Source organism: Panthera onca, chromosome B3 (genome assembly GCF_046562875.1).
Source record: "Panthera onca isolate mPanOnc1 chromosome B3, mPanOnc1 haplotype 2, whole genome shotgun sequence".
Lineage (NCBI taxonomy): Eukaryota > Metazoa > Chordata > Mammalia > Carnivora > Felidae > Panthera > Panthera onca.
In genome coordinates, this window is record NC_138344.1 from 62,726,295 (window position 1) to 62,738,211 (window position 11,917).

The window sequence follows — 11,917 nt, forward strand, 5'->3', positions numbered from 1 at the left end:
CCTTCCTTCCTTCCTTTTAAATTCAAGTTAGTTAACATGTAGTGCAATATTGTTTTCAGGAGAATTCAGTGATTCATCACTTACATGCAACACCCAGTGCTCATCACAGCAAGTACCCTCCTTAATACCCTTCACCCATTCAGCCCTTCCCCCACCCCCACCCTCCATCAACTGTTAGTTTGTTCTGTCTTTAAGAGTCTCTTGTGTGGGGGGAGGGGGCCCTGGGTGGCTCAGTCGGTTAAGTCAAGTCATGATCTCACGGTCTGTGAGTTTGAGCCCCTCATCAGGCTCTGTGCTGACAGCTCAGAGCCTGGAGCCTGTTTCAGATTCTGTGTCTCCCTCTCTCTGGCCTTCCCCCGTTCATTCTCTGTCTCTCTCTGTCTCAAAAATAAATAAACGTTAAAAAAAAAATTAAAAAAAAAAAAAAGAGTCTCTTGTGGTTTGCCCAGGGGACCTTTCTGAAAGACAGACCCAGTTCCATTACCCCCTACTGGAAAACTTGCCCTACTGGATCAAGTCCACGTTCCCTGGCCTGCCTCTCCAGCTACTCCCTTGTAATAGCAGTCTGTATTTGTATTCAGCGCAACCAACTATCCTGAAATTTACCAGTGTTAACACCACAGGCATTTGTAATTTCACGGTTTCTGTGAAATTATTCCCTCCTGTCAGGGATTCAGGAGTGCAGCCTGAGGTGGGGTGGCAGTGTGTTGAGAAGCTATTATTAAGGTGGGGATTCCTGAATCCTGTGGCACCCATTTAAATTTTTTTTAATGTTTTTTTTTTTTTTTTTTTTTTTTTTGAGAGAGAGAGAGAGACAGAGTGCGAACAGGGGAAGGGCAGAGAGAGGGAGACACAGAATCTGAGGCAGGCTCCCGGCTCTGTGCTGTCAGCACAGAGCCCGACGTGGGGCTCGAACTCACAAGCCATGAGATGGTGACCCGAGATGAAGTCAGACGCTTAACCGACTGAGCCACCCAGGTGCCCCTTTGGGGCACCACTTAATTTACATGAAGTCAACTGTACAAGCCCTGGTGGAGGTGGGGAGAGCAAGAGAAATGGATGTAGTGATATAGGGCTCCAGATGGGTCTCCTGCCCTCTACTCAGTGAACATGTGCCTGGAGTGAGTGTGACATGGGCACGTGCATGACAGCCCTTTCCTGGCCTCCTATCACACCAGCATCTTATCATACTCGAAGGTAAAATTTTCTGGTCCAGGATAGCCCTAAATGTCAACGGTTTCCTCCATTGCTCAAACTGAGGCAACAGAACTCGCTTCCGACCTGAAGGAAAAGCGGGCTGTCTGGAATTTCCCGAGAAATGATGTGTCTGCTTGTTGTCCTTCATGGGTGTCTGAATGGGTTTCCAAGGGCATTTTCTACTTTGTGTGTTTTTTGCTTTTAGAACCAGTTCCTGTGGAAAATGAGACTCAGTCGGACCATTCAACCCAGCCACGCTGCCCTCATTTCCCTACTTCCTAACAGACATTTTTGCCCACCTAACTGGACAGGCTCAATGTGGAATTAGAATTGCAATGGGAATTACCCTAAAGAGTAAGTGATATATGTGGTGTCCTGTCTGTCTGCTGCTTTTGCTGCCGTTCAAAGGCCCCCGGTTCCATGCTACCTGCAGGTGGGTCTGTCACTAGCATATGAAGTAATGTCAAGTCCTACTCATGAGAGAAGACAAGGTCCGTTAAGTGACTCCACAGTACTGTCTGAGCCCCTCACCATGAGTGGGACCCCACTCCAAGCCCATGCACAGATTCAAAAGAAACAGGCCACGTGATCCCTGCCCTCAAAATTATATCTTAGGGGCACCTGGGTGGCTCAGTCATGATCTCATGGTTCATGAGTTCGAGCCCCGCATCGGGCTCTGTGCTGACAGCTCAAAGCCTGGAGCCTCTTCAGATTCTGTGTCTTTCTCTCTTTCTCTGCCCCTCCCCTGCTCACACTCTCTGTCTCTCAAAAATAAATGAACATTAAACAAAATTTTTTTAAGTAAAAAAAAATAATATCTTAAAAGAAACCCAGTTGCTATGAAGCAATGGAAACACTACCTGACTAGGTTTAAGTAGACTGGATTTGTAAGCTGTTTCTGTCCGTAACTGCCTGAATTACTTTGGGCAAGGACATGACTTGCCTGAATAACTTTGGGCAAGGACATTCACCCCTCTGGTCCTTGGTGTCCTCATCTATAACTCGGGGTAGGCCCAGACTGTGTATCTATGACCCCTCCAGCATGTTACTCAGCAGTTTCTTTGTTGGATCTTGAACTCTCTTGAGATTCTGCTGAAACTATATAGGAATGTTCTCCTTGGGCGATGGCACAGAATATACGGACCCAAGAATTTAAGATTTCGGGAGATTTACCGACTCTCTTTAGCTGTCACTTGGTCCCCGGGTTTAAGGACTATCGTTGCACCGCAAAGGAAAATCAAAGGAACAAGTACTGCAGAAGCTTAGAAACCAAATGAGCCCTTTCCTCATTCTGTTCCTGACTTTGCTCATAACACAAGAAGTCACCTCTACCTCATGTACCTTTCACCCTCGGGAGCATTGTGAAGGAGGGCAGGGCAATTCCTGGAGGCACTCATATTTATTGTGCCGCATTCTTGGTTTCCGAGATGCACCCTTCTCCAACAGCACACTCGGAGACTAAAGCTGTGACAACGGGCTGGCCTTTTGCAGGCCACAACCCCAGCCCGGACAGGGTGTCCGTGGCCACCATTGTCTTTGCAACCCTTCTAGCTTATCCAGCTTGAAGGAGGGCAGTGGGCCTGCGTGCCTTTCCATAAACTCAGGGAGGAAAGGGGCTTCTGACTCAGATGTTCATGCTGAATGAGCTGGTAGGAAGCAATCAGACGTTGAAGGTGAAGGAGAACATGGCCTGTGGCTGTGGGGCACCCAGAAGCTGTCAAGGGCAAAGGCCTGAGAGCTCTCTATGCCCCAGATAAAAGGTTCTTGCTTTTCACCTGAGTGAGCCCAGGGTTCTGCTCAGTGATTCCATCTTTGAAGTGGTGAGGGTTCAGTGCCTGGTGGCAACCTCATTTCTAACACATCATTACATTTGCCAAGTGCCCTTGAGCATGGGGTATAAACTCCCTAGATACTGTACACTCACACACACACACACACACACACACACACACACACTCAAGTGGGCTGGGTACTGTTTTAAATTGCAACCACACAAAAACCCATTAGCCCCCAAATCTGATAGATGGCACCTTGGGCCAGCGAACCCCTTGCCTGAGCACTAGGGTTTGGTGCTACTTCAATATGCAGCTGCTTGTTGCCATTTCAGACACATAACTTCAGCGATTCTCTCCTTGAAACGTACAGAAGAGCCGGTGGCATTTCATGGACTGGAGAAATGAAATCCACCTGGAAGACTGGATTTCATACCATTAGGACCACCTTGTGCCACTGGCAATCACCGTTAACCTGTTAACACCGTCACCATTTTCTTGACTCCCAGTGGGCATTGGTATGTGAATGGCTCTGTGCATGTCTAGATAGATTAAAGGCTCCTGGTGGCAGGAACTGGTCTGTCTCATTCACCGCAATATCCTCACTATCCAGCGAACACCTTGACATTTGCAAGGTGGTCAGAGATCTTTGTGGAAGGAAGGAGAGTGGAATAACAACCGGAGGAATGAGCTGAGTACCACTGTGGTGTTCAGCAAGATAGGCCATCCACCGCCATATTTATTTCTGAACTCCCACGGGCCCAAGCTGTGGGTGGCAAAATCAGCTTTGTTTCCTTTTCCTCCCCCAGCCAAAGTCTGGAAGTCAGATTCTGCCGACTTTTTTTTTTTTTCAATTTTTTAATGTTTATTCATTTTTGAGAGAGAGAGACAAAGTGTGACTGGGGGAGGGGCACAGAGAGAAGGAGACACAGAATCGGAAGCAGGCTCCAGGCTCTGAGCTGTCAGCACAGAGCCCAACGCGGGGTTCAAACCCACGAACTGTAAGATCATGACCTGAGCCGAAGTCGGATGCTAAACCGAGCCACCCAGGTGCCCCAGATCCAGCCGACTTTCAAGAAAATTGCCTTGCTCACTTCAGTAAGATTTGAAGCAGCAATTTCTGGGCTGGGGCAGGATAGGGGAAAGTGCACCCTGACACTGTGCCAGGTGGGCCATGAGTAGTGTGGCACGGTGGACCAGGCAGGGGGCCACCTGCCTTGCTCAGTGTTCGCCGCGAGCAGAGCCCAAGCTCACTAAATGTCCGTGGGTCCCCAGCACCTTGGTGCCAATGATGCTGCCAATGGCTGCTGGTGCCTGAGGGTGCAGCCGGGGTGGACTGAGTCAGCAGCCTGCCGTTTCCCTCTGGCAGTGCTCTGCCAGCCACAACCCTCCCCTTCCTGAAAAGGAGCCATGAGGGGGAGATGTGGTCTAGGCTGCCCTGGTTCTCTTCTTCTGCTCACCCCAGCCATCCGGGATGGGAAGGGGAGGGGCTTCGAGGGGCATGGGCACAGGAACAGCCTGCCTTGTTTAGATGTGAGGACTCCGGGGAAGTTCTATTGGGTAATCTATCAAAAACGCCTCCTCGGACATTGCTCTTGCTTCCAGTGGCTTCGGCCTGTCTCATCCCAACAGGAGCATGGGTGTCCCTTTGCAAGCCACAGAAACTCCAGTTTCTGTTGAAGTTCTCTGTTCTACCATGAGGCAGGGAGAGAAGCTCCCCTAGGAAGCCTCAGAGCCTGACACAAAGAGGGAGCCTCCCTCCAGTGGTCTCCTCTCAGACCCTTGAAACCTGTGTCAGCGCTCTTTCCCGCTCCCCCCGTGTATAGCCTCAGGACTGCCAATCGCTCCCTTCCCTCACACAAAGACTTCTCTGTTTCTGGCCAGGCTGGAGTCACATGCTTTCACTCTTAACCCCAGAGCTTTAAAACTAAACACCCACCCTCTTTGGCCCCAGATGACCCTGTTTACGTCTGCTGAGCCAATGGCAAACAGCAACAGTAGTGAAAACTTCTGTCGGGAGAGACTTCTTGACTATTCGTGTGAGAGGACAAATCTTCACTTTGTATAACGTGAGGACTTTGAGAAGTTTTGGGAAATGACTTAGAGGAAAAAAAAACACAAGGAAGCCAGCAGCCTGCCCCAGCTCCTCTGTTTTCTAAAGCGTCTCTTCCCAGAGACCTCGGGGGCTCAGGATACAGCTCGAAATAAACAGAAAATGTGAGCAGAGTTTTCACGGCTGAGGGGAAAGACAGTCTAGATTTTCTTTTTGAGATCCTACTTTGTTTAACCCTTAAGAAGGATATTTTTATGAAGGATATTCTCTTTGCTCCATATCACCAAAGATATGAAAGAAAGATTCCCTTCCTTGGTTTAGGGGAGTAACCTGTGAAACTATGGAGGCTTCTGGAGAGGAGGTCTGGATTGATCCATTTTAAAGTTGTGGGTCAGAAGCACTTGCATTTCTGTTTTCCCCTAGAGATTCCTTTCTTTCAGTCTATGCGGTAGCCCATGTTAGCTGCGAAGGAAGTCACGTTTCCTTTGATTGTTCTTACTCTGATCAAAGTGGTAGAAGCTGAAGGGAAAATACCAGTGCCCAAGAGTGCTGGTAACATTGGAGACTCCAGATTAGGTCGTGGAGGGGGGTGGAGCCAAGCAAGCCCGTTCCACGTCCTTGGGGGTGGGGGAGGGGTGCCAGTGAAATTATCTCGGCAGGAATGGCAAATAAATTTCATTCATAGTGATGATACTGAGAAACTGGCAGCCAGCTGTGTTAAGAAGGATTCTCATGCTACGTCTAGGCTTAGCAGAAAAGAGAGCCATGACCAATGAGCCATGTCTGCCGGGCACAGGGAGGAGGAAATGACAGCACGTATTTGCTATCCCCAACCTTCCTGACGCGCTCTCAGAAAGTTACATTATTGTACATATGCAAAGATAAGTAGCAAAACGGACAGGAGGAAATGGTGGACAGTTACAGAGAAGGGGTAACTACGGGCAGAGACAGGGGTGCTCAGGAAACACTGTATTGAGTCCTGCATGTTAGGTGGGCCCATGACAATGAAATATGAATGAGCAGTGAAATATAAGCAAAAATGATGTGTGTCACCTCCAAGCTGGGGCAGAAAATGCCCTCGTGCCATTCTTTATTCTCTCTTCCACGTCCAGCGATCTTGTTCCAGATAGTATAGCTATAACATGGTGCAACCTGTCACCCCGGGCCTCTGAGGACTATGTGGAGTGGAGCCCCTAGCCCACTTGGGGGCTTGGAATGAACACCCAGTATAAGACAGAAATAAACTTCTCTGTTGTCCATTGGAATTTCTGAGTTACTTAGTTACTGCAATATACCCTGCCCTATCCTGGCTAACGTAGTTACCAGTGAGAACAATTTTCTCTTTTTCTTTTTTCATTGTCTTCCCATACTGGAGATCACTATTTACAAAAATGAATAAAATGAGGGGCGCCTGGGTGGCTCAGTAGGTTAAGCATCAGACTCTTGATTTCAGCTCAGGCCATGATCTCCAGTTGGGCACCGCGCAGGGCATGGAACCTGCTTAAGATTCTCTCTCCCTCACCCTCTGCCCCTCCCCTCCTTGTGCTCATGCGGATACTCCCCTCACCTCTCTCTCTCTCTCAAAAACAAAAAAATTGAAATTAAATGAAAGAAACTTGATGGGGCGCCTGGGTGGCTCAGTCAGTTAAGCATCCAACTTTGGCTCAGGGCATGATCTAGCAATTTACGAGTTCAAGCCCCACGTCGACTCTGTGCTGACAGCTCAGAGCCAGGAGCCTGCTTTGGATTCTGTGTCTCTCCTTCTTTCTGCCCCTCCCATGCTCATGCTCTGTGTCTCTCTGTCTCTCAATAATAAATAAACATTAAAAAAAATGTTTTTTAAGTGAAAGAACCTTGAAAGTCAACTCTGGTATATGTGAGAGTCGCCATTCCAAAAGTTACCATTTTTGAGGTGGAGAGTCTAATCTGCAAACTAGTGAAAGCGTATGAGAAAGTAATTTGAAAGTATAAGCAAAATACAAATATAGTATGTATGTATGTATGTATTTAAGAGAGTAAGAGGGGCAGAGGCAGAGAGAATCTTAAGCAGTATCTTAAGATCCCATGACCTGAGCCAAAATCAAGAGCCAGATATTTAACCGACTGAGCCACCCAGGCGCCCCCCAATATAACATATTTTATTTTTTTATTTATTTTATTTTTTTTTATTAAAAAAAAATTTTTTTTTTAAGTTTATTTATTTTTGAGACAGAGAGAGACAGAGCATGAACGGGGGAGGGTCAGAGAGAGCGGGAGACACAGAATCGGAAGCAGGCTCCAGGCTCTGAGCCATCAGCCCAGAGCCCGACGCGGGGCTCGAACTGACGGACCGCGAGATCATGACCTGAGCCGAAGTCGGACGCTTAACTGACTGAGCCACCCAGGCGCCCCAATATAACATATTTTAAACATAACTTCTTTTTTTTTTTTTTTTTTTTTTTTATTTATTTTTGGGACAGAGAGAGACAGAGCATGAACAGGGGAGGGGCAGAGAGAGAGGGAGACACAGAATCGGAAACAGGCTCCAGGCTCCGAGCCATCAGCCCAGAGCCTGACGCGGGGCTCGAACTCACGGACCGCGAGATCGTGACCTGGCTGAAGTCGGACGCTTAACCGACTGCGCCACCCAGGCGCCCCAAAACATAACTTCTAGTATTAGTACTTACTCTCCCAGTATTACCATCACTGCCTGGGGCCAGACAGGATGGTGAGAAGGATCACTTATGAAAAGGAAAAGAAAAGTCTTCAGATTTATGAAAATACTAACATTAGGGTACTCGGCTGGAGAAACCTAGACAGAAAAGGTGAAAGAGACTGTGGCAACTTAATCAAATGTCAAAGGATTTCTTAGGAAACAATGCTGATTATCCCTAATCACAATTAACAAAGTATTGCCATGCCAGGATCTATTCACCAACCTCTGCCAAAATGTTTGTACAGATGGTTTGGTTTATACACGTGTTAAACACAGGGCTTGTTGATCAGTTTTTTGATTGTCTTCTCTGCTGCTCTTCCTTATTCCCACCACAACAATTAATATTTGCACTACTGTGCAAGTGCCTGGTTTATTTTCACTCTGCTGCCGGCCACTTTCCATCCCCGTACTTCAGAGGCCTGTGCGGCATTCACTGTGATTCTAACCAACTATGGTTTTGGTTATTGTTCTTTGGCTGTATAAATCTTTGCATCTCTGATGATTTTTTTAGGAAACGTTCTTTTTTCTTTTCTTTCTTTAAGTAGGTTTTATGCCCAGCAGGGAGCCCAGTGTGGGGCTCAAACTCACAACCCTGAGATCAAGTCCTGAGACGAGATCGAGAGTCAAATGCTCAACCGACTGAGCCCTCCAGCAATGCCAGGAAACTTTCTTATAAGTGCAATTTCTGGGAGATGGAAGGAATGCTAACTGCTATATTAGATAAGCCCCCAAATCTCAAAGGTTTAACATAAAAAAGTTTCTTTCTCACTTGCACAGCCGTCTAGTGTGGATGTTTGGTGGGTGGCTTTCACCATGGTGATTCAGGGATCCAGGTTCCTTCCAGTTTGTCACTTGGTCCACTTCAACACATACCTTCAAAGCCATTACAGATGGGGAAAAAGAGGGTGGGTCGAGAAGGAACATCTGCTTCTTAGCCATGTCTATTTGGAAGTGATACATGCCACCTCCATCATTTCCATTAGTGAGTACTAGTCACATGGTCCCACCCTTACTGCAAGGGGAACTGGGGAATATAGTCCCTGCCTGGGGGTGGGCACTTCCCAGCATCACCTGCACCCTAAGGAAGGGCGCGTAATTGGCGCACAGCTAACCAACCATCTGTGGCTACAAACAGTATTCCGAGTCCATCTGCCTTAATTCTGCAGGGAAAATCCCAGGTACTGTTGGGTCACATGATTGACTAAGGTGGTTAAAATTTCACCACTTACTTGATTCCCTTCCTTCTCTTATCACTAAACTCGGAGTTAATCACTTTGATTCTGATGGTGTGATTTTCCTGCCCTGGGTATATCTTTCCCCTTTCACTTTTACCCAGCATCTTGACAATCTTTCTTAGTGGAAATTTCCACCCTCACTCCTCTTCCCTTTTAAGGGGCAAGACATAATTTTTGCTGACTGCCCTCATTTGCAGCTCTGGCCTTCTCTTGCCTCAGGGTGCCTTCCCCCTTTCTCCAGAGCCACAACATACATCCCTCTGCCATTTGAGCCTTCTCCAAGGTCCTCCCTGGAAACCAGCCCTCTCTAATCTTTTGGGGATTTCAATTTTCAGAGCGTGTTCCTGCTCGCTCTGGGCTTACTGTTCACCTTGTCTCCTGACCTGCTCACAGTCTTACCTACTTATTCCTGTCCCCAGATTCAGGGACGGTGCCCAGTTTGTCTCTGGATGGCTTCAGTGCTGACCTTCAAAGGAAGACTTGAAGCTCTGGGCTTATCCTTGGGCCCGGCAGGCTGTTCTGCAGTGAGCGGTTGTATCTGGCATGGCACCTCTCCCTCCCAGGTCCTGTGGACTCATTGTGAACGGGAGGAAAGAGGGAGAACAGGGACACAGGAGTGACATGAACTGTGTACACTTTCCTGAGCACTGCACTAGGTTTTCTGGGGCAGTTAGAATTGACCAAGTACAGTGCTGAGCGACCCTAACACCTTGGGAGAACTGGAAAACTCCCGATCTGGGCCAGAAGTGACTGCCGCACATTCTCAGCTCAAAGGCCTCTTCCGAGAGCCCTGGGATCCAATAAGGAATAGCCTCAGCCACTAAGCTTCATCCACAGGAAGGTAGCAGGTGCAGCAAATTCCGCTTTGTCACCGGCCCCTAGGAAGTGTTGCCCAGAAGCAAGTTGTGAACAATCCATCACCTTCTTTCAGAATTGGTGACTGCAGGTGTTCTAATGAGAGGTACTAATGTTCCTCTAGTCCCTCTCTTTCTGAGCTTCTCCTTCCAAAAAGCCGCTGAGAGTCTAACTTCACCCAGGGTGTTGGCGAAGAGATCCCACAGCCAGGGTTGGCTGACTTCTGACCTGCCTTGTACTTCAGATGTTCCCCCCACCTGCTCTTAGGATAATCCTCACGAACAGACTTTTCTTGGTGGGGGGGGGGGGAGGGAGGAGGAAAGACATCAATTTCCTCGAGAGAGGTGGAGCAGGGGAGCAGCCGAGAGAAAGCTTCTCTGTCTGGAAAGGAAGCCAGAAAGGAAGACAGAGTCTCTTTGAACTTCTCCCACCAAGCTGACAGGAAAATTGCAAAAACACCATCAGACTGGATCAGGATGCAAGGGAGCAACCAGGAAGGCATGGCTGCTTTGAAGGTTCCCCGCTCTGCGTGAGGTATAGCTTCTGGAGGGGAACACCAGCTGTAGTGAGGCACAAACCTGGCTGCGTAGACAGACCCCACACTGGAAACGGGCTCCGTGTTGTTGTAGTGTTCCCGATGGGTCACCAGAGCCAGAGCAAAAGAGGGCGTAAGAAGTCGATGCTGACCAGCTCCCCTGGGGACGGGGGAGGATCAGGCAAGGACCAGATGAGGAACGCAGGGGCCTGCAGAGAGGAGAGGCAGTTAAGCAAGGACAAGGGCCATCCTGGATCCTGGAGAGACTGTGCCAGTGAGTCCCAGTAATGGCCTAGAGGGACCAGGACCGGGACGGTCAGCATTGGCCTCAAGTAGGGGGATTGGTGGAGTGTGGGTGGAACCCTCTAAGTCACTTGTGGGGCACAGCGCAAAATGAAAATGGTGTATCCTTGTTCAAAAATTATAATGAATTTATTGTTTTTAAAACTGTTTCAGGGGTGCCTGGGTGGCTCAGTCGGTTAAGCGGCCGACTTCGGCTCAGGTCACGATCTCACGGTTCGCGAGTTCAAGCCCCGCGTCGGGCTCTGTGCTGACAGCTCAGAGCCTGGAGCCTGTTTCAGATTCTGTGTCTCCCTCTTGCTCTCTGACCCTCCCCCGTTCATGTTCTGTCTCTCTCTGTCTCAAAAAGAAACGTTAAAAAAAAAAAATTAAAAAAAAATAAATAAAATAAAACTGTTTCATTTATTTTTGAGAGAGCACGAACAGGGGAGAGGCAGAGAGAGAGGGACAGAGGATCTGAAGCAGGCTCTGCACTGACAGCAGACAGCCCGATGTGGGGCTTGAACTCACGAATCGAGAGATCATGACCTGAGCCGAAGTCGGACACTCAGTCGACTGAGCCACCCAGACACCCAAAATTATGACAAATTTAAAGATGGCAACAGCAGATATTAAGCTGAGTGCAGGGCCATGTGTGGCTGGCTCAGGTCACATGCCCACGAGGCCAGCCAGGGGTGTGAGGTACCCAGGGTGGAAGGGCTGTAAGCTCCTGTGTAAGCAGACGTCACAAGGATGAGTCCAGGCTGTAGAAGTGAAGGCTAGTAGTGAGGGAGGGGGTGCGGGGCAGGGGGGGGTGGGGATCAAACTCCCAGAGGAGTCTTTTGGTTTTAAAAAATATGAGAAAAAATAAAGACTCTCCATTAACAACACGTTTTTAACTGTTTAACAGGCCTTCACATCTCTAAAACCATATAACAAAGGTGACAATTTTACGAGCCAAGTTATGCATAGCACATTTTATGTTCCTAAACGACCTAAGTGATTTTTGTAGGTCCTCAAAGGACACTAAAAAAGTGTAGCGGAGGAAAAGAGAATTGTACGTATTTCGATTTCTCCATCAAATAGCCATATTTCTTTAATAGAAAAGTCATTCCTCACCCCCCTTCCTCCTTTTGTCCAAAACATCCCAACGTTTCTCCTCTCTAGTCCGGACCTGTTTTGTCTGTGACCTGTCACTGTGTCGTCTGCCACAGTTCGGAGGCCACGACTCCCCAGTGTGGTTGGAGCTGGTGTCACTTGGTGGGCCACGTATTCTCCCCACCCTCAGGTGCTCAG